The 23524-nt window shown below is 48.3% G+C and overlaps 1 long non-coding RNA gene across 1 annotated transcript in view; it reads right to left on the bottom strand.

Moving 5' to 3' along the window:
- Positions 1 to 14777: 14777 nt before the first annotated feature.
- LOC138513042 (uncharacterized) overlaps positions 14778 to 23524 on the bottom strand; it is an 80676-nt gene continuing 71929 nt past the window's right edge. Inside the window, exon 3 of the long non-coding RNA XR_011281667.1 lies at positions 14778 to 16831. This is a non-coding gene — a long non-coding RNA (uncharacterized lncRNA). The remainder of the gene's footprint in view (positions 16832 to 23524) is intronic.

Genomic DNA, 23524 nt, shown 5'->3' with positions numbered 1-23524 from the left:
ATAGCTGAGTAATGCCGGTAGGTTATTCTGTGTTGAGACCAGGTGTGTGATCCTTAACATGCTTAGACTGTGACTGCGTACAGGATGTGCACACCTGCTGGCCGTGGTCGAGGGGCCCGCAAGCGAGTGCAACGAGGAGTTGTAGGTCGAGGAGATAGGATGTCTAACAGATATGTGTTGATCCTCCCGGGCCAAATTCGTCCCAGTCGGTTATGGGTATGTCCTCTGACAGCTATACAAACTTTTATTAACCACTCCCAGGCGTGATAGCTTTGTTGCGATCCCTGTTGATTCTGACTGCTGTGTTTATCCAGTTATGTGCCCAGGGATGCGGGATCCAAGGTGCCAGTTGAAAGGTATCCTAGATGTATTTCATTGTCTGTATGGGCCCCTACAGCCAGCCACGATGATTGGAGTGTGCTCTGAATGTTTACAATGGTGCAGAGGGTTAGCAGCTGCCCCCAGGGCCTCCCCTGTAGCAGCGTCAGGACGCTGCTCCCCCAGGTGCGGCCTCGCAGGGTAGGGATACCGCTGCGACAGCAGGGCTTCAATTGCAGTTAGAGGGCAGCCGGAGCTATGCCTTTGTGTGTCCCGTCGAGGGGTCAATGGGCAGGAAGTACAGTGTTGGGGTAAGATGTAGGTTGTCACGACTGCCAGCCTGCATGTTGTCTGGGCCCACGCAGCTTGGTGCTGGGCGTACGCACCTTTGTGGTGTTGCGTTCCTTCACGGGCAGCACGGTCCCTCGCTGGTGGGGCAGCCGGCCTGCCCGATGTCTCGTGTCCCCAGGGGCCTCAGGGTCTCCCTGTCCTTAAGCCGACAAGTGATTTGGCCGTAGCCAGGGAGTGGGATGGGCCGAGCACAGCCGATGCGCCCCAACTCTTCAGATGCCCGCTGCAACCCGGATCAGGTGTCCGCGGCAGTGCCAGTTGATTTTGCCATCAGTTGTAGTGGCCGTTCTCCTCTCCTCCCGGGGTTCTGGTTATGCAGCTCCGGGAGTGCGAAGTGTAGATAGACCCTGATCGGATGAAGCTTGGGGTGATTCTATGCGACCCCTCTACCTCCGGCACCACAGCCCACCGTCCTACAGGTATGGATGGTGGAATGTTATTCAGCTGCTGCCTCTTCTACATCCAATCAGAATTTTACAGCAGCAGGGACAGTTTTGGTGCGCAGTGCGCCCGCCACTGTTCCAAGCGTATTATGTCTATGGTAGTTTCTTGCTGGGAACGGTGGCACGGTTTCTCCCCAAAATCACTCAGCCTGATTCCGGGAGAATCACCTCATTGATTTCATGCTCAAATCTGCTGGTGACATCGCTGATCCGCAGGAGTTATTGAAACAGAATCTTGTGAGCCACAGAGCTCTCCGATTAGGCGGTCATCTTTGTCAGCGCACAACAGCGCCCCTCCTCCCCGTACTTTCTAATTCCAAAAAAGGACAGAGGATTGAGGCCCATGTTGGACTTAAGAAACTTGAACAAGTTACTCAAGAAGGACAAGTTCAAGATGGTTACCCTTTCTCATATCCTTCATGCCCTCCGGCTTCAGGACTGGATGGTATCATTGGACCTTCAGGGTGCTTACTTTCATGTGCCAATCCATCACAAGCACAGACAGTACCTGGGTTCACCGTTGGTGGTTCTCATTATCAGTTTTGAGTTCTGTCATTTGGGCTGACCTCCGCCTGAGGGTTTTCACCAAGTTAATGGCAGTGGTGGTAGCGAGTCTCAGGAGAGAGGGGATTCACATCCACCCCTACCTGGACGATTGGCTGATCAGGGCCAGTTCTCCCGAACAGGCCCTGGATCATCTCAGCTCCACCTGTCACTGCCTTCACAGACTGGGCTTCTCCCTTAACTTTAAGAAGTCTCACATGATACCATCTCAAAGGCTCCAATTCATTGCAGCAGTCCTGGATGCATCCCTGGGAAAAGCCTCGCCACCAGAGGTGAGGGCTCAAGACATTCTGCAGATTATCACCAAATTCCAGAGTACCCAACATCTCCCAGCCTTCGAATTTCTAAGGTTTCTCTGCCTCATGGCATCCTGCATTCTTCTGGTGCCAGAGGCTCACCTGAGAATGAGATCTCTCCAGTGGGCTCTCAGGACTCAGTGGTCCCAATTCTCAGGAAGGATGTCAGACCTCCCTCAGATTCCGAGCAGAGTCTCACAGGACCTTCGGTGGCGGGCCTGCCAGTAGAACATTCTGAAAGGAGAACCTTTTTGGCAAGCATGGCTGGAGATAACAGTAGTGACGGATGCCTCACTCATGGGTTGGGGAGCCCACGCCAACGATCTGACAATCAGCGGTCGTTGCTCTCCATTGGAGTCCAAACTACACATCAACCTTTTGGAGCTGCGGGCAATCAGACTAGTGCTGAAGGCCTTTCTGCCCTCTGTACGAGGAAAGAAGGCCCTGATAACAACAGACAACAAAGTGGCCATGTACTACCTCAACAAAAGAGGAGGTGTAGGGTCACTACCACTGTGCAGAGAGGCAATGCAGCTCTGGTACTGGACAATCCAAGAAGGGATCTCCCTATCACCAGTTCACCTAGCCGGAGTGGAGAATATAGTGGCGGACGCTCTGAGCACACAGAGCACAGCCTCCCATGAGTGGGAACAAGCTCAGGAAGTCGATTGGGCCAGAAGGACGTGGTACCCGGACCTTCTGGACATGTCCATCTGCCCTCCAATTTGTCTTCCACAAAGAGAGGACCTACTCTCGCGAGAGGAGGGTCGGGTTCTCCGTCCAGAGATCAAGACACTCAGCCTTCACACATGGTTTCTGAGAGGCTGAGATACAAGGATTGGGACCTCCCGGATGATGCAAGGAAGATTTTGCTTTCGGCCAGAAGGCCAGCAACTAAGTCTTTGAACCACTGCCATTGGAACAAATTCTGCAGCTGGTGTAGAGATAAGAATGTTGATCCATTTAAATGTAATAAATCTATGGAGTTATCCTTTTTGCTACACCTTGCTAAATTGGGGCTCTGGATTGGTACTATTAAAGGATATCTTGCGGCGCTTTCTATATTTAAGCGCACTCTGAAGAAGGTATCTTACTTCAAAATCCCTCTAATAATACAATTCTTAAAAGGATTGACAAATGTTTTCCCTCCGATCCCTTTTCTAGTCCCGGGTTTGGGATCTGAACTTGGTGTTGAAATTCATGATGTGTGCTCCTTTCGAGCCTATACGCTCCTGTCCTTTGAGGCTGCTAACGCTAAAACCCATCTTCTTAGTAGCCATTACATCTGGCTGAAGGGGGAGTGAGCTTCAGGCTTTATCCTGCAAGCCTCCATACACTGTTTTTTTATAAGGAAGGTGAAACCCACCTTTTTACCCAAAATTGTATCTGAATTCCATCTGACTCCGAAAATAACATTACCATCATTTTACCCTCCTCCTGTACGCTGGGAAGGAAGAGGAGAGGGTACACAGGCTTGATCCTAAACGTGCACTTAGCTTTTATATCACCAGAATGGCAAAAATAAGACAAGATGACCAACTGTTTGTTGGCTACTCAGGCCACAAGTTGGGTATGGCTATCACTAAACAGACATTATCCAGATGGATAATACTAGCAATATCTGAATGCTAAAAATTGGTGGGAAAAGATCCTCCAGAAGGCCTTCGGACTCAATCGACCAGAGGCATGGCGACTTCATCTGCATTACATAGGGGAGTTCCAGTAAAAGAAATGTGTGTGGCTGCCACATGATCCTCCATACATACTTTCACCAAACATTACAGCTTGGACTCTTCTTCAAGCTGGGAAGGCTTATTTGGTAAGATAGTGTTGTATTCTGTGCACACAGACCCATGAGAAGTGCTAAATTGTCATAGAAATTCTGACTCTTCTCCAGAGATACTAGAAACTGCTTTGGGATTCTATCATAATATAAGGAATACGTGGGAGGACACAATCCATTCGAAGAACAAGTTACTTACCCCTGGTAACATTCTTTCGACTGGATGTTACTCCCACGTATTCCTTATCGCCCCCCCCAACCTACCCTGCAGTAGAATTTCCTTTGCTATTGCAATCTGCGCTCTCTCAGGAGGAGTAACTGTCCATTATGGGATAGATCCTACATTTGTAAAAATGGAACTGAAGCAAGCGAACGCTGCGCAGGCTATATATACCTTCGGTGACATCGAGACGGAGGCCTCTGAGGGACATCGAGTCGACAGCCATCAATGTGCAGCGCCCTCTGCTGAAAAAAGAATTCCGAAGCAGCTAAGCTGGATATTGGAAATATCATAAAATAAGGAATATGTGGGAGGAACATCCAGTTGAAAGAACGTTACCAGGGGTAAGTAACTTGTTCATCTAACTTGGTTAGTGTTAAGGGTTTTCAGATCCTACTTTGGTGAGAGTTTCTGAGAAGCCAACTTAGTGGACCAGGCAAGGTTTACACTAAAGTCCAGCCAGACTCTCAATGATAGCATGGCAGTGCAATAGGGGCAAGCCTGTGGAGGAGGTGGGCATGGTGCAGAGTACAATTATTTTATTTCTTTATTTATATACAGCGAGGAACAATGCTCTTTTGCTCACAAAATAATGTAGAATATATTAGAAATCAGATTTGACAGAAAGCAGTGAGCTTCTTACAGTGGGTGAGTTTGAGTGACATTCTGACCAGGTTGTGCATGGAAGTAAATGGAACGGTCATCGGGGACAATACATAGGTGAACTTGCATAGATTAAGGACAATCAACATTGGACATTTTTAAGTGCAGGTAGGCGGTATGGCCAACTGTGCTAGGGATGTGACCATGATGGATGAAATACTAGAGTGAAGCCAGAGAAATTGAGGGACAGAGGCAGTTTAGAGATGAGGGAAACGTTTTAGCTAGAAGGCAGATGAGAGGTAGGTAAAGATGGTAACACAGGTGAGGGGGTAGGGTTTTAGTTTGGTTTTGAACAAATCGGTGTGGACTGTGTCTTGGATGTCTGGATGAAGATAATTTCTTGCAAGTGGAGAAAGAAGAGAGAAAGAGCAGAAGTGAGAGGAAGTTAAGGGAGGGCAATGTGCCACAAGGGTAGTCGAGGAGGCAGAGTAGAGATTACAAGAAGGCTGGTAGAGTTGATAGAAGACAATAGATATGGTGGTACCTTACCATGGATAGATTTGTGAACCAGAAGAAGACATTTAAATCTGGCCCTGTTTTGCATCGTCAGCCATCCAGCCTGGTGACGGTGCGAGGAAGTAGGTGTGAAGTGAGGGAGTTCAAAGAAAGTCCTGGTAGTGAAGTTAATAATGTTGTCGAGAGGACAGAAAGCATAGTTGGGGAGACCAAAGAGAATACTGGCATAGTAGTCCAGTTTAGAGAAGACAAGGGTGGTTAAGAGATTCTTGGTGGTGTTAAAAGGAAGGAGCTGCCTGATTTTCTAAATATTTAGGAGGTTGAGGCGAGTTACCATTGCAGTTTTGGAGATTAAAGTAGAAAAGGTGTGAGAAGAGTCATAGAGGATGCTGAGGTTTCCAGCTGGAGAAGAGTAAGGGAGAGTGTCAGTTGGGAACTGGATAGGCAGGGGAAGAGATGAGAGAGAGTATTTGGCAGGGAAGAAGACCACCTCTGTTTTGGTAGAGTTTAACAGCAGAGAGTGCAAAGCCATCCAATATTTAATAGCAGAGATATATTAGAATTTTTTTTCTTTTAAATAAATTATTTTTATTGATTATAACAACAAAGGACAGGCATACCCATTGCACCAACACAGAAGCAACAAAATATTATTCAGTAGGTCAGAGCCAAACAAGGAGCAGACATTAAATTAAGTGCAAGTATTAATTAAGTGCAATTGAACAAATAAGGCCAAGTGAAGTACATTACATTACTTTACATATCTTGTGGGCGTTCTCAGTCCATGACAGGAAGAAGAAGCAGGGAGCACCGTAAGAGGTAGGGTCTGGGGCGCAAGCAGCTAAGTCCAGTCTCCTACCCATGGTTGCTCTGACTATGCCGTGCTTGTCCATTTACCCCATACCTTGAATGTTTTTTTAGGGCAGCCCCTGGCAGTGTATATGCCTTTTTCCAGCGACGCACACCTGTCCATCTCATTGTTCAACCTACTCAGGGCTGGACCTTCAGACACCCCCCACCATGGTGGCCACAAGTCTTTTGGTTAGACCCAATGCGACAGCTAGGAATGTTTTTTCGGCACGTGTATGGTCCCCATCCCCCACATCCCCAACAGAGCGGCCTTAGGTTCCAGCTGAAGCAGAGTGTTCGGGAACACGTAGATTTCGTGAATACACTTACCCCAGAATTCCTTTATGACCTTGCACTCCCATAGCATATGGTAGTAAAATGTGCCCGGAACCCTTCGGCATTTTAAACATTCAGCGTCCTCCGCCAGCACCCCATTTAGCCATTGCGGGCCGGGAATGATAGGACTGGTGAAGTATTCTGACTTGAATAAGCCTAAGTTTAGCATCTAGGCCTGTTTTGCGTGGGAACATTAGTGCCTCCACTCACTCCTCCGATTCCAGGGGACCCACCAAAGTCTCCCATTTCTCCAGCAGGCGGGTTAAGTCCCGGGCCCCGAATCCAGTGATCACTTGGTACAGTGCTGACGTGGGTTTTACCAGGATCCTCGCGTGAAGGACATTCACCTCAAGGGGGGAGCTTTTTGGGACATCTGGGACCACAGGGAATTGGGCACGTAGGGCATGTGTCAGTTGTATGTATCTGTATATGTCTCCGGGAGGGAGACCAAACTCCTCTTGTATTGCCGCAAACTACTTCAGGTGTCCATCCTGTAGGACCTGCGTTAAGGTCTGTATCCCCCGCTCCTCCCAGCCAGGAAAACGGCCCATTGTCAGGACCTCCGGTATATACCGATTATCCCATATAGGTTGACCCAAGGTCAGCCTCACCCTCCACCCGATGTGCTGGAGCACCTCCTCCCACACCATGCGGATCTGCCGTATCATCCCTGGGAGGTCAGCAACTACAGTGTCCGGTCCGTACAATACCCAGAGGAGCGTTTTTCTCACCCATGTATCTGGTCACATTCACAATATGTGGGAGTGTCGGGTCTGTGTGGAGCCAGTCATTCAAGACCCCCAGCTGAGCTGCCCAATAATATGCTCTGAGACTGGGTATGCCCAGACCCCCCTCCCAGACTGACCGCTGTTACATGGTCAGGGCGATACAGGGTTTATTCCCCCCCATAGGAGTTTTCGGAGGGTAGAGTCTATGGTCAAAAGGGTTGTGTGGGGACGGTGGGTGGGGGCGTTCTGAAGGACGTAAAGGAACCTCGGGAGGAAGAGCATTTTGAAGAGGGCAGCCCTCACCAGCAAACCTAGCGGGAGGGATTGCCAGTGAGTAACATCTGCCTCAAATCTTCTGACCACAGTGGAGGTTAAGCCGGAGGAAGTCATCAAGTTTGGGGGAACTCTAATGCCAAGGTAGTCATGGAGACCGGGTAGGGTCAGTGCTACGGGATTGCGTTGTCTCCAGCCTGAAGTGGAAAGAAAATTGTCTTGAGCCCACAGAACTCCTGGTATTCTGTAAGGATTCTGATGATTTCAGGGCACGAGATTCTAGGGTTACTCATGCAGATGAGCAGGTCATCCGCGTATAGTGAGACCCGGTCCTCCTCCCCCCAAGGCCACACAAACCCAGACCACCCGCGAGCCGTCTTGAGCCGGATTGCAAGGGAATCTATGGCCAATATGAGTAGAAGGGGGGAGAAGGCGCACCCCTGCCTGGTTCCCCTGCTCAGTGGGAAGGGTCTAGATGAGGTCCCGTTCACCCACACTACCCCTTTGGGGGCGGTGTATAGTATCTTAACCCACGACATAAAGTTGTGCCCAAACCCCATGCGGTCCACGATATCCCATAGGGCAATCCACCCGACGGAGTCGAAAGCTTTTCCGAAGTCTACTGCGAGTAGGGCAGGTGGCTCCTTGATCATTGAGGCTTGGCTAATTGCAAAGTGGACCCTCCGCAGGTTCATCCTGGTGGACTTCGCCGGTATGAACCCACATTGGTCCAGGTGGACTAAGGAACAAATGACTTCCAGCATTCTGTTGGCCAGGACCCAGGCTAGGATTTTGGCCTCCCCGTTGATGAGTGAGATAGGCCTGTACGAGGCACAGAGGTCCGGGGTCTTCCCAGGGTTGGGGATTACAACTATGGTAGCCTGCCTAAGGTTGTGTGGGAGCATTCCATCTGTCCGGGATTGCAGTAGCATGCTGTGCATATGTCCCACCACAGAGTCGCCCATTCGCCTCCAGGTTTCCACTGAGAAGCCATTCGGACCCAGGGTTTTCCCAGACTGGAGCTGGGACGGAGCCGTGGCCACCTCCTCCTCGGTGACCTCTGCCTCCCGCTTTTCAGTTGTTAAGGAGCTTGTCGGTTAGTGGGGTGGGGGTAAGCTGCCACGATACCCCAGGAGACCCTCCCGATATCACAGGTGATCACCACAAAGCGCCCCATACTGTCCGTGTGGAGCCCTTTCAGTTGGAATGCGACCCACATTTGCAGGAGGATCATGGTGCCCCGAGACCTGCTGGAGAACCCTGCATGAAAGGTGGTTGCGTAATTGGACCTCTTGAAGAATTTATACTCCGTGCCCATGAGGTGTGTCTCGGTCAAGAGAGCAATGTCAGGTGAGTGTTTATTCAATTGTTGGAGGACTAGTTGCCTCTTCACCCCAGAGCCCAGCCCATTCACGTTCCACGTGAGTATTGTTAGTTGGCTATTCTGTGCCATCGGTATATGTGTGGTGGTTGTGTTTACCTCGGAGGTGGAGTTCATCCCCCTGTCGTGTTCTGGGACTGCGGTTGCCCCAAAGAGCGGTGTCCGCCCGCTTCGATCACATTCCTTACCCTGTTGTACCTTGATCTGACCGCACGTAAGCCAGACGCACCCATGTTCCTGAGTGGTAAGAACGATTGCTTTGAAAACCTTAGAGAAAACATCTTCCCTATCCCCCCACCCCGTACTTCCCCCCAACCAGAAGCACCTGTAACCCGAACCAAGAGCCAACTGGGCCCATAACACAAACATAAACCATTATGGGGTTGTTCTCCCGGCTGTAGGGGTGAAGGTCACCTCTTGTAGGCGGAGGCCACCAGTGTCAATCCTCTTTGGTTAGTTGGTCCATCTCAGTGCGCGGGTTGTGGAGTGATTGTGTTCACCCATTCTCTGTGGTTTTCTCCCCGGAATGTACTGCGGTCTCTGTTTCAGGGTCCGCAGGAGTCGAGAACAGTGGGGACCGTTCCGACCTTGGCCTCTATCCAGTTGGTCCCTGTGGAGATCAACGAGACACATTTTGATTGACGATTTGAGTTTCCAGCCATTCCCATGCTTCCTTAGCTGTATAGAACAGATGAGGGGCCCCACCATGGTGGACTTTCAGCAGCGCCGGGAAGAAGAGCGCATATTTAATCGACAGCGGGTGCAGTTTCTTCTTCATGGAGTCAAAGAATTGTCGGGCCTTCTGCACCTCTTTAGTGTAGTCTGGATAAAAGCCGATACGGTAGCCATTGTAAGTGACAGTGCCAGTGGCGCTGGCCTTCTGGAGGATAGCGTCTCTGTCTCGGAAATTTAGGAGACCTGCAATGATTGTCCGTGGTGGTGCCCCAGGGACAGGGCATCCTGTAGGGACCCTGTGCGCACGTTCTATAGAAAAGAACTTGGAGAGTTTTTTAGGAGCGAAGAGATGTGCAAGCCAGTCCTCGAGGAAAAGTTCAACACTGGGGCCATCTTCTTTTTCCGGGATCCCAAGAATCCTTCGGTTGTTCCATTGCCCTTCTCTATCTTCAGTGCGATAATAAAGTTGGTCGACCTTTTTTGAAATTGCGGCTAGTTGCTTCTCCATCTGTCGGACTGTGTCCTCAGTGTTAGAGATCCTTTGCTCAGTCTCGCCCAACCTGGACGGCAAGTTGTGGAGGTCCTGATGGATAAAGAACACTTCTGCAGATAAGCCCCCAATCTTCAATTCCAGCGACATCCTCGAGTCCCCAATCGCCTTCATAACATCCATGAGAGAGAGAGACGGGTCCTGGGATTAATCGTTCTGTTCTTCGCCGCCCAGGGTTTGTGTCGTGGATCTGGGGGATGCAGAAACCGTGAATAGGTCCATCTTACGTTGGAAGGCCTGCTGTTCAGCTTTGTCTTTGACCATCGTGATTATCTGCGTGATTCGGCAGTGGGACTCCTAATTATGGTGGCAAAATCCCAGTTGATTTAGTTGCTAGAGTTGATCAAGACCCATCCCCTGTCCTGTGAGCTATCTGCGTTGCAGGGTGTAAGAGTCCCCGTAGTCGCGTTGTTGGCTGCAGCCAAGCGATAATTCTAGCGCCTCGTGCACCTCGTTTCTTGAAAGTCAAGGTTTTCCCAAAGATGTTGTGGCGTTAAACAATGTTAGTTTTCTTAGGGTTAGACTGTATGTCTAGAGGGCCAAAATGCTCTCCCCTCTCAGGTCGTACCTGACCCCCTCTGGTGCCACTGTAGCACGGTGGGCCTGTGCCGAGTTTGCCCCCTCACTTTGCAGGTCTGAGTCTCCTGGGGGATGGGGGGGTGACAGTTGTGTCCTCGTGGGATAGGGTCAGCAGACCTGTGCAGGTGGGGCAAGGTCTCTCACACAGCCTGTGTTTCTTGGCAACAGGCATTTACCATGCCTCAGCTTGTATTATGATGGGAGGCCTGCAGAGGGGCCAGGAGCGAGGTGCCAAGTGTGGTGGGTCGATCTGAATAGTGCATTTGCAGGGGCCAGACTTCTCCTGGACCGGCTCTGCTCCCCTCCGGTAGTGCAGTATCCCTGCCCAGGGCCTGTGGTAACATGGGGTGTATAATCTATAGACCGGGAGCGGGTCCTGCGTGTTTGACGACCTATATCGTCCGCGAGGGGTGGCCCTCCTACGGTGCAGGGGCCATTCACTTGTCTGGTCAAGACCATAGTATGAGCGGTGGGCCTTGTACCTTGTCGCGTATCCACGTAGTGCAGGGACAACCCTGCTTGCTCTGGGCCTCTTTCTGGTCTGGTCCACTTTGGCTGATCCAATCTTCACTCGTTGCCTGTGTTGTCCGGGGTTTAAGGGCGTGCCTTATCTGGAGGACAGGCCCCAGTCTGGTCCCAGACCCTGGGCAGGATAGTGTCCTATGATGGAAGCTAGGCCAGGGACCGTTTAGTCGCTGCAATCCTGGATTTATGCACCTCAAGAGATGGTGTGTGCGGAAGGGCCGCACGCGTTGGCGTGTCACACTACAGGTATGGGGGGTGTCCAATGACCACTGGGCCGTCACCAGTATAGCAGCGGTAAAATATTTGAGGGTGTAGCAGCATCTCTCTGGGGCTGCCAGCGGGGGGAGGAAAGTTGCAATTTCTCCCGCAAAGTTCAGGGCCGTTGAGGGTGGGGGATCACCAGTGCCAGTGGAGTGGGTGTATGCACCGCAGTTGTCGGTGCTCCGGGAGAGGGATCCTTCAGCTGGCACTCCATCGCTCACCGAGGTCCCTCCCGGCAGTAGAAGGGATCCGTATTGGCCTCGTCCTATTCTGTCACCGCTATGAGTCCAGGGTGGGGGGAGGCGAAGTCTCTGCTTGTCTGCCCCAGCCAGTTAGGCTGCCTCTGAGGCAAACGCTGCAGCGCTGGCGAGATGGCGCCCAGCACTCCCCGGCAGGTCGCTCCGCTGTTTACGTTCTTCTCCGGCTCCGATTACAGTCGGAAATGGCTTCAGTCCGTGGAGCACAGCTTCCTCCAGCACTGGATGGGGTTTACGCCGCAAAATAAAGCGGTGGGTGGGAGGGGTTCAGGATATATGCCCAGGATATTGGCGGCCCCTGGGTGCTAACGTTCTTAGGACCTCATCCGACTTCGCGCATGCGCGGCCTTATATTAGAAATGTTGATTGAGAGATAGAGGAGAGTTAGGAAAAGAGAAGAAACATTTAGTGCCATCTGTGTTTTGTGGAGAGTCTGAGGTGCTGTCTTTGACTCCAGCTCCAACTACCTCATGGCGCCCCCTACCTTCAAAGAGAACACGGGCATGGAGCTATCATACACATGTCTTTATTCCTCCTCTCTTCTCTCCCTACTCCCCTTTTCTGCCTTGCCCCCATCACTTGCCCTTCTCACAGGCTCCCCGTTGATAATCCCACTCTCCCACATAACAATGTCACCGGGTACAACACTACAACCTGCCCCTCATTTCAACAGCAGATATACTCTTAACCCATTTCTTCAATATTTTGCTGAAGTCGAGTCTTGCTCGTTGAGGTCGCTCCTTTCAGTCACTTCCTGACAGCCCTAATGACTTGACTTTGTGTGTCTCCTGAGAGCCACTTTCCCATTCTTCACTATCCCCTTGATAGGTGACATCTGGTTCACCCAGATCAATGTTACTATCCCTTGCTACTCTCACTATGTTCACTTTCATTGCCTTGAAATGCGAAGAGTTCTGAGTGACTTCACAGCAGTTATCATGGGCTCTTTCTTCTGAGTAATCATCATTAGGTCAGGCTGGAATGCGGAGGAGTGTTTGTGCAACCTGGGTTGTCACCACATCTCCCACTGTAAAACTAGATGTCCTAGCATGCCGTTTAGCATCTGCATATGTCATCTTTTCATTGTCCTTCTCATCTCGATGTTTCATGCTTCCGTCACATTGATAAAACTCGTCCGGCTTGGTGAAGAGGAGTATTCTTGTTCGTACATTGCGCCCTAACATTAATTCAGATGGGGCCTTCCGCGTGGTGCTATTAGGCGTGATCCTTTAGTCCCTCAGTAAATGGTATTATAGCAAGTGTTCAAATGGCTTCCCTGTCAGGTGTGGTATTTGTAGCGCTCTTAAGTTGCACATGAATCATTCCGCTATTACGTTGGCCTGAGGCCACAATGGAGTAACTCGTCTGTGTTTGAAACCCATGTATTCAGCAAATGTTCTGAACTCTTGACTGGGAAAATGGGGTCCATGCTCTGACTTAACCACCCAGGGAATTCTGTTCGCCGTGAACATCTTGTCTATGGCTGGAATGACGCGGTGTGCAGCGGTGGAACCTACTAGGTGGGCTTCAGGAAATGAATATCAATCTACTGCCACCAACATATTGTGCCCTGTCGATTGGGCCAAAAAAAGTCAATGGCCACCTCGCTCCATACCCTTTCAGGCAGTCATCTGTAGCGGCTCGGGTGGGTGTATGCTGTGTTGATGCTACAGGTGGCACACAATTTCAGTAATCCTTCTACCTGGCTATTGTGAGGAACCAGGATTGAGACACGGACACAAGTTAGACATGGTTTTGGCTAAAGACTTTTATTTAAAATAAAAGGGGTTGAAAGAATGCCTCACTATCTCTAATCTAAGAGGAGTTTCCCATCCTCAACAAAAAGCTAATGGGTCTGTCAATGTCAAGATGTCCAAATAAAAGTAAATCCTGTGTCCATAATCCTATTCTGGCCCTCACACTCTAAAATAACTCTAAGGTGCAAAGGGTAATGTTCCTTGTCTTCCTCAAGTGTTAAAAAATGGTCAAAGGTCAACAGAAGTGTTCAAAAACAAAAAGATTTTCCCTTATGGAAAAAAATGCACAGCACTAGAAAGAACCTCGTTCCGTAGGTGCTTTGTATTTATCTTCCAGTTTCACAAGAATCACCAAGTTTCCAAGAGGACTTCCTTTCTCCCCAGGGACCTTTCCTTCTCTTTATACACTTTAGTTCGCAGTTCACAATGTTACTGTTTTCCTTTAACCTCTTCTGTTAATATGTCACAACCATAGCTCAAGGTCTCTAAGACATGATTTTCCCTTGAACCACATCATTAAAGTTCATAAATGGCTTTTCCTTTTCACAGTTTATACAACAGACACATTTCTATTTTCCTGGTATCTTGACAGGACCTCTATATCTAAAACTTTCAACGGTTCAGTATCAGGGGGAAACGACTCCCTTCCCCATAAGTTTGACAGGATGAGTTTACTAACCTGTCCAACACCATCACTTGTCTTGACAAAAGTTCACAAGGCCAAACAGGATATTTTCTTCCCTTGGCCTCTCACAGGCTTTGTCATCCCCTTCATGTATTTTGTGTTTTTCACAAGCTTCCCTTGTGTATATTTCTTTCCTTTTGTTCTATTTATAAGTATCGGCATCAGTGCACCGGCCACCCGGTAACCCATTCACTTTTCGTGGGTTTACCGGTTGCCTTTGGCATCGCCTCTTCTCTGTATGCTGCATAGAACTGGCTTGTTTGTGCCCTGCTAAGCGCAGTCTTGCCACCGTGCCTCTCTCCTCTATGTGCGGTTACCGCAGCATTTTTCTTGCTCCCGTTAAACTGCTAGCACCTCCTCCTCGCCTTGGTGAGGTTGGGTTGGCCTTCGTGCTGTCGGCCACAGCGTTCTTCCCCCATCATGGTGTTCAGCTGTGTTACCGACTGGCAGAAAGACCTGCGACTGCAGCTTTCTCCCTTCCTGCTGCTTCTCCCTCTCCTTCTCTCTGTTGACTCTAATGAGCCTGACCCCTGCAGGGTAAGGCAACAAACTCTCCTTCCAGTCTGGCGAACTCAATAGACTGGGAACCCCAGCTTTCCTCCTGTTAAGGATTTCAATCTGACGACACACACCTTGGTCTCGGCCGAGTATGTAGCGCACAAAGAGATGCCTTTCTCCTTATTTTATGCAGATTCAATTTGAGATGGTACACAACTCGTATCACACCCCCTTTTTCAAATACCCCAGGTCACAATGGACCATGAACCAGGCCGGTTGGTGAAAAGGCAATATTTTATTTATTTTTAAAATTCAAAAGAAATCAGACAATTTTAATATGGGGCAGCAATCACCAATGGGGTGATAATTACAATCAGAATGAAAGCAATGCACTTGGTTAACCTTCCCCTATAACATACACGCAGAAAAATTGAATAGGAGCATTTTTTAATTTAGCAAAGATAGCACCCAAGTTAAGGTTTCCCCTTGCAATGTTCCCTCAACCCACAAATAATCGAATTCTGAGTGGATAGAAAGAAGCAGCAGGTAATCCGGAATAAGAGGCAGAAGACAGAACCTTCCCTCACAGAAGAAGAGGCAAAAACGGACTTTAAACCCTTAGCAAAGGCCTAAAATAACACTCAAATTTTACAAAGAATTAATTAATGTGTGGTTAAATTATAATATACATATGTTTTATCACAATAGCATGTATGTTATATCACTGCCAATCACAAGGCAATGGATCAGGAAAAGGCAGACAATTCGAAAATGAGTGGAAAGTTTAGAGTATGCTGCAGCCGAATGACACAGGGGAAAACTTGCAATTTTCTCAATTCCCGCTTTAAATTACCCAAAAATTACCCAAACGGTTTTTAATAAAAATACTAATTTGGAGTGTGGTTTTGGGGCTGGGGGATAGGTATATATATCACAGGTAAAATACAGAGGTGACAATAGGTCTCTAGCTATGAAACTGGATGAGATATGCAAGAAATAAAAAGGCTCGATTTGTGTAAAATGAAGCCGTGAAATAGGAAAGGAAATCAGTTGTGACAAGAACGGTTTATCTTTAAACTAGAGTATTCAGACTAGACCACCAAAGATGGACACAGTAAGATCAAGGTTGATTCGCAAGTTCAACCCTGTCACCCCAGCGTCCAACCCTGGCGGAAACCAGTCCGATCACTCAAAATATGACTAATGGTTTAGGATTACACAAGACAAAATTGAAAAGAGATGGCGCTAGCACTTAAACATTAAGGACAGGATACGGGGCTAATTCTAACAGTTTCAACAAGTTACCAGGGTAAAAATAGGATTGCTTAGGTAGTGGGATAGAGAAAAAGGCAAGACAATGTAGGCTATGTATTTCTATGGGGTAGGGATTATACTCACAGTCCACTTTTGAGTTTTGGGATTTTTGGACAGTCAACAGGGTCTGGTCACCTCACGGCTGCGCACCTGGCAAACGTCAGCTGGGCAAAAGACAGCTGGGCAAGGTTTGGGCACCGGGTAGCTGGATGGCACAGGTACCGCTGGATACAGTTAGTGGGCAAGCAGTTAGTGGGCAGCAAGCCAAGCTGGTTCAGGATGCTTCCCCAAAAGACTACCACAGCTTTCCCCTTTGGTTATTTGGGATATTAGTGGGATTTCAGAATTGAGGCCTTGCTGGGATAGGATCAGGAATACCTAGGCCTTGTATTTGGGATCAGCAAGATGGATGGAGCAGATCAGGAACGCAGCGCAGGAACTTCAGGAAGAGTGTCTGTCTGGAGTCTTGTCAGGGACTCTTATTTATAATGCATAGTGACATCATCAAAGTATGTGGCTGGGCAGGCTTAACTAAGCCCACCTCTAACTGACTGGATTGGCCAGGGGTGCTAGTCCTCTCCTCGCTCTCAACTGGTTGAATTGCAAGGCAGAATGTCAGATTTATGATGCGAGTTTTACAATCTTCAAAAACCTCCCACAGTTACTTTAGCTAAAATCTGATTTTTCCACAAAAGGTACGTTTATACAGTTGAAGTCTCTTAGCAATTTACATAAACAAGTTACATATTTTATGCAGACCATTCCACTCCAACTCTGAACTATGTGAGACATTGTGTCGCCCTTCTAATACTTTTTGGTAATTTTGAGTATAAAAGATTTGGCCTAAAGTTCTGTAATTTTATACACGTGTGTGGATTATCATAAGGGATGTAAGTATTAAAATTTGCAATGGCATCATGGATACTTTCCTTATAATCCCCAATTTTTTGCCATTTCTGTCTCCAAGGTGTCAGTGAATTTTTTGTTGTGCCGCATTCTTGCAACCCTGAATCAAGCCTTCATCCATGTCCTTTCACAGCGCCTCGATGCCCAAGGGCTGTAGTGCGCTCTATAAATTTAAATAAATAAAAAAATAAAAAATCACAAACCACAAAATCACTTTTAGAATGAGATATTCACATTTTTACAGAGTCCTACTGCAAAGATAAAAGTATTTGCATTTTTATCAATAAATAGTCTTTCGAAACAAATGTCAGTATTGTCTCCATGTATGGGCATGCCTTTCCAAGGCTAACCCCCTTCAGGGGCAGGGTCCTCATGGAGATTCCCTTGAAGCTTCCTGTAGAAATCACAAGGGAGTGTGACTTTCTTTTTACATGTCCTGGAAGTTCCATTGCCAGAGGGTTTAGCCCAGACCAGATCCTGTCCAACCCAGTAATTATCACAGAGGTGTTAGTATCTACTGAGAGACCCTTTTGTTTCAGTCATCCTCTCAGCAGAAACCTGAACGTTTATTGTGGTTACCTTTCTTTTGGGGAAGCCTTAGCTCTGCCAACTGGAATAACCTGTTTTTGGTAGCTTGCAAAATCTGTCCAAATCAGTTTAAAACCTTTATTTTCTTTTATTTGGTCCTGAATAAAAAAAACAAGCCTGTTGAATAAACACCCGATATGTGTTTCCCAGCAGCCAACCCCTTCACATTGCTAGGCACAGACAAGCTTTCATTCAACAATTTACTTTTTAAAATGGGTATTTTTTTTCTTTAGTTTGCACAAGCCCATTTTGACACATGGGGTGAAAGCTGGTATTTCTTTTTAAGTTCGGTTTTTGCATCTGCCTTTCCAATATGGTTCTGTAGCTGTAGCCAGCTTGTTTTACACACCAGTCTGTACAAGGCAAAGGTCTCCATGAAATTGAAATGTGCACAGAAAGCTATGATTTCTTTTCAAACAGTGATTTTGATGCTTGATAGCAAATGTTAAGCGCTTTTCCGTGCTGCTGAAATAAAGCTTTTGTGGATTTTTCTTAGATTTGGTTTGACAGGGCCTGTCATTCAGAAGTCATGCTTGTCTGCTGGAGCGCAATGTGAATGTGAACAAGCATAGCTGGGTCTTATTAATAACATGTTGTGATAAGGAATCAGAGGAAAAGAGCAGCAGAGCGGCATCATTTTTAAATGTGAATAATTCCCTTTTTCTATGGAACTTTGGGCTGGCAGCAAAACAGTTCTGCTTTTTCACTCTATTTCCTTTGTATATGTAAGAACACACTCTCATGCTCCCTCAGTGTGCCCCCTTGTTCCACCCGGCCCAATGTGTGCTTGGCAAGATGGTGCAGCCATCTTTTTGTTGCTGCAAAACGCAGTTTTGGTGCAATGGTGCTTACTGGAGCCAGCACAGCCATTTTGTTGTGTCTGGAGAGCTCAGTACACTGTGAGCCCCAGCTTTGGGCAAAGACTATACAGCTGATAGTGGTTGTCATTAGGAGTGAGCATCATTGCTCCTCGCCTCTTTCGCGTCCCAGTTGTTAGAAAGAGACTAGACTGCTGACAGTGGTTCCCAATAGGAGCGATCATCATTCCTCCATTCCTATCCCTTGTCACAGTACTGAGAAAGTGATCTTCATTGGAGTGACTCTTATTCTTCCTCGTTCCAGTACTTTTTAGGGGAATGATAAGAGGGGTACAATTTATGAGTCTATTAGGGGAGGGACTGTTTGTAGGGTTATAGGGCAGTGGTTTTAGGTTTTTTGACTAGCGGGAATACAGTCTTCCATCTAGCAAGTCCAGTTTACTCCTATTAGGAGGGTCTCCCCCACATGGTCCTCCCTCAACCAGCCACTCCCAGGGTCTGGATCAGGTATTGGCTTCCCTTCCCTGGCCATGTGGGGAGAGACTTTCCCTGGGCAAATAGTGGTAACGACCCTAGATTCAGCACACTGTCTATCTGTGAGAACCACACTTTCTGTCTTAGCAGGCGCTTGGTTGATAAAAGGCCCGTGCCAGTTTGACCACTCAGCGTCTTAAGGTGTCTGGATGATGAGCTTATTTCCTTTTAGCAGTAAGCTATCTTTTGACCGTGATAGCTCTTCTTTCACGAACAACAGACTCCGGATATCATTATGAACCTCTTGGGAGGCCTCTTCCATCACTTTTGCGTGTTTCCAGCGGCCTGTCTTTAGAGAGACTCCTTCTTGTACAGGACACAATGGGCCTCATTATGAGTTGGGCGGTGCAGTAGAAACATGTGGTGGTCACACCATTACTGTTTCATTACTGCACTGCCCAAATTTGAGTTTGCCGGTAAGTGGAGTCCTATGGAAAGGCTTGAATTGGGCCATAGGGCACCCATGGCCGAACCAAAAACTGAAAATGCTGGTTTTGGCCTGTTTTTGTGGTCAAAGTGGGCCACTTTTTTGGCCAATGTGGGCCAGTTTGATGAGCTACTTCACTATGCAGCTAGTAGTTTTGTCCAGTGTTGTTGAACAAATCTTCTTTAAAATACACAATTTACATCACATTGCATCAAGAAACTCCACCTTGGGTACTATTCGAACAGTGTCACTCATAAAATGAATGGCCATTTGCAGCTGTGGGCCCCTTTTTCATTGGTGCCCGAGACAATTTTATGACCCAGTTCGACTCTGCCTATGGACTACAATTAAATGGGGACTAACACCGGTACCACCACTTGCAATCTGGCAGTAATACTCCCGGACCAAGTGGCGCTAACAGTATTTCAGTTGGGTGGTATATGATACTACTGAACTTTTAATGAGCCCCGCAGTGTCTCTTTTGGGATGCATCTTCATCGATTTGCACAAGGATGTCACCCATCCCCACTGGGATGGCATCTACCGTCAGTTCCGTGTATCTGGCTGCATCATAGTAGCCCATGGTTTCTGCTGGTGAAATTTACCTCCTGATAAGCTCAAAGGAGTCCTGAAAGTCCTTCGACCATTGGAACGAGACCTGCTGCTTCATCAAGGCTCTCAAGGGCTCCCTTCCTGATGCAAAGTCTTGGATGTATCTGGTGAAATAGCTGGCTAGTCATAAAAATGACTGCAGCTCTGACACATTTGTGGGCGGGGGTGTGTTGTTGACAGCTACCACTTTTTCCGTGTTTAGGGTCATCCCTTATGCCGAGAATATGTGTAAAAGAAACCTGAGCATGCCTTTCAGAAACACACATTTGTCCTTATTGTGCATAAGGTGAGCCACCTCCAGCGCCATGCACACTCTTGCTAGGGTATTATCATGTTGTTCCGTGTCTTTGCTGAAGACCAGGATGTCATAACCGTAGTTAAGACAGTGTGGGGCGTGCTTTATTACATTGTGAATCTCGGCCTGAAATATTTCAAATGCTGACGTAATACCAAAGCTGAGCCGTTTGTATCTCTATAAGCCCAGGTGAGTCACAAGCGTGGTGATATATCGCAATTTTGGACTCAGCTCCAGCTAATTATATCCCTTATTGGGATCTAGTTTTGAAAGGACTTGGCCCCTTTGAGTAGGTGTATCATGTCCGTAATCCATTGGGCCTGATATCCTTCCCTCAGGATGGCCTGATTTGTTCACCTCATGTCCACGCAAAGCCTGATGGTGCCGGATCCTTTCTGCGGCACAGGTACAATAGGTGATACCCATGGTGTGGGGCCCGTTGTAGGCTCTTTTATGTCATGCTCCAGCAGGCTGTGTAGCTCTTCGACTTCGCACTGTATGTTCATTGGTATGTCTTGATAGTGTTAGGCCACCGGCTGAACGGATGGATCAATGTGCATGTGGATCGGCTTGTGTTACAGTTTTCCGAGCCGCTTGAACAATGGCGGGAACAGCTGTTCCCTCCCCTCCACTGTATCTATATACTTATGAGCCAGCAAGCAAAATAGCACGTGTATGAGTCTCATGTCTAAGGCTGCCTTGAAGCTCAGGATGCATCCACTTTCTGCAGCTGCCTCCAGAACATGCATAGCTAGTTTTCTGGACTGCGCCATGTTTGGCAGGTGGCTTTAAAGTATCCATTGTATAGTAGGGGCATTTTGGATTCTTAGGGATATATATCTACATCAAATGGCCGTAGACATGGAGCTTTGGGTATGTTCCTATAGATTTCCTCACTAATTACATTGACTGTGGCCCTTGTGTCTACCAGGAATTTGGCTTGTATGTCCTTTACTTGTAGCAGTAGGGTCGGCCTTTGGTCTTTCAATTGTTGGTTTCCTAGCCCGTAAGTTTAACCCTTGCGTCGTAGTTCTTCTGTGGACGATCTCGACCCACTGTCAGAGGGTGGCTGCTGGATGAGGTATCTTATGTGGCGTTGCACCCTTCGAGTGTGTCGAACCTTCGGATCGAGCCATTTGCCATTGTGGCGTTTTCATTTCTTTCGGTGACTTCTCTTCGCTCTGTGTGCATTCTTTGTAATGTCCCGCTGTGTTCTAGCGAAAGAGCGCCACTGCTGTCAGAGTTGTAGCCGGCCATTTCTTTCATTCTGGGTGCCAAGAAACCCATTCCCTCACCTCTTGTGGCACTGCGTGACATGCAAGATACTGCGTTGGAGTGATTTCCCCCTCCGCAAGATGAACCTAGTTGTCCCATTACCAGGCATGTTCCTTCGTGTGGGAATTCATAGCTGCAGCTGAAGCAGAATTGATCTGTCTGGCCAAATGGGTGCACTGCTGTCAGCATCTTGTTTGCCTGGGGAGGGGGTGCTGATCCTGCCATTTTCAGCTTGTTCATCACTTCTGCTTGGTTTTCCACTGCCTTTTCCGAGCGTGCTAGTATCAGGATCTCTTTCAGCGATCTGCGTTTTTGAAGCAACTGCTTCCTGAATTGCATTGGCTCACACTGCACGATTATCCGGGTTCCCAAAGCTTATTTGTTGGAATAATTATTGAACCCACAATGTTTCATACTTATTTTCAGACGCATCACAAATGCATCCATGATGTTCCCTTTGTTTTGCGTCGTTATGTGGAAGACATGCCTTACATAGACCACGTTGGTGTGTGGAGTGAAGTATTCAATCAGCGCCATCCTGAGGCCTCTATGGGCCTGATCACGAGCTGGCCGTTAGACCTTAAATGCGGCGGTAACAGTGTTACCGCCGTATTTAAGGGCTGCCCTATCACAAGTCGGGTGTGTTTAGTCAGAGCTGGGGGTAACACGCTGAGAAAATGCCAATTTTCGGCAAAATTACCGCTGACGGTATTACTGCGCGGTAATTGCACCAAAAATGGACCGAATGGGGATTTACAGTTAGCACCCAACCCGTGATCCGGTGGTAAAACCACTGGACGGGTGGGTGCTAACGCTAATAAAGTTGGCCGGTATCCCATCCGGGATACCGCCTAACTCGTGATCAGACCCTATATATGTCCAGTGTGTTTTCGGGTAATTCATCCATGATGTCCCTCGTGGCCAGTCTTACTGCCAAAGTGAGCGGGCATTTCTTTCTGTGTTCGTCTAGAGGGCCCATCGCCTCGATGGACATGTCGAAATCTCTCACCCATCATGACTATCAAAGGTCCTAAGTTGCTTGTTTATGTGAGATCGAATGCCCCTGGTAATTGATTGGACAGAGCCTCCTGTAACTGCACCTGGAACACGGTTAGTGGGGTGGCTGCCACCGTGGCCAGAATTACCTCCTGTGACATGGTTGTTTGTCACAAATGGAGCGCCCTGTTGCCTGGCTCGTGGTCTGTGTGCAGTTGGAGGTGATGGGCTGTCTTGTGGTGCTGCTGGTGACTAACTTTGTGGTAGATTCCCCTCGTGATGCCTTATCTCTATTGACTTTGTGCGTGTCAGGGTGGTACACTTTGCAGGGCCTCTTCTCCTCACCACGTGGTGTCTGCCTCCATGTACTTGGCTGCTGAAGCCTTCCGGGCCTCTTTGCCTTCTGGGCGTGCCCCTTGCACTCAGCGTCAGACCGTCAGGTCATGAGGGTGCTTGTGCCTTTCTTCAGGGTCTGTGATCCAACTTTTCACTGCTGCCCCCGCTGCACCTGTGCTAACCTTATTGGTGGCCTGCTTGGCGCTGCAGCCCTCCACAGTGTAAACACGCTGTGACACTGCTTCATGGCTGTCTACGGGTGTGAACCGCAGCATCGATAATGTTGTGTGGGGAGACCGATGGCTGCCACTGACTGCATCTCCAACTAACTCACAACACCCCACTTTCTTCAAAGAGGACACAGAGCTATTTTATGCACATCTGTATTCCTCCTTTCTCCTCTTCGTACACCCAGTTTCCTCCTTCCCTCCATCACTTCCCCTTCTCACAGGCTCCCCCTCCATAATTCCACCGTGCCAAATAACGATATCGTCGGGTACTGCGCTACAGTCTGAAAAGAGTTTGTATGAGAAACCAAAGGAGGAGATTAGTACTCCAAGAGCGAGCAGAGGTGTAGAGTGTAAATAGGAGAGGACCCAAGACAAAGGGCCTCATTACATCTCTGCGGGCTGGAATGAACATACCGGTAATTCCATTTACTGATGCCGGTGATTCCATTTACCAGCACGTTTAAGGACTGGCAAAGTGCAAGTTTCCCGGTGGGGTAGCCTGATTTAGCTCCAGCAAAAAGCTGGAGGTAACTCAGGCATCCCACTGGCAAAAAACAGCTGGTATTGCCAGCACGGTATTACCGGTGCCGGTGATACTGACAATCCCCACATGGACTCCATGGAACGGGGATTAACCTACTGTTGCCGGCATCTGTAATATGCCAGTAATTCCGGCATATCAGGTGCCGGTAACGGTAGGTCCATTTGCCAGTACCCCTCCAGAATTACCGGCGAGATACCAGCA

This window comes from Ambystoma mexicanum, chromosome 12, assembly GCF_040938575.1.
Source record: "Ambystoma mexicanum isolate Mex_15411 chromosome 12, UKY_AmexF1_1, whole genome shotgun sequence".
NCBI lineage: Eukaryota > Metazoa > Chordata > Amphibia > Caudata > Ambystomatidae > Ambystoma > Ambystoma mexicanum.
This window is presented reverse-complemented; position numbering and strand designations above follow the sequence as displayed.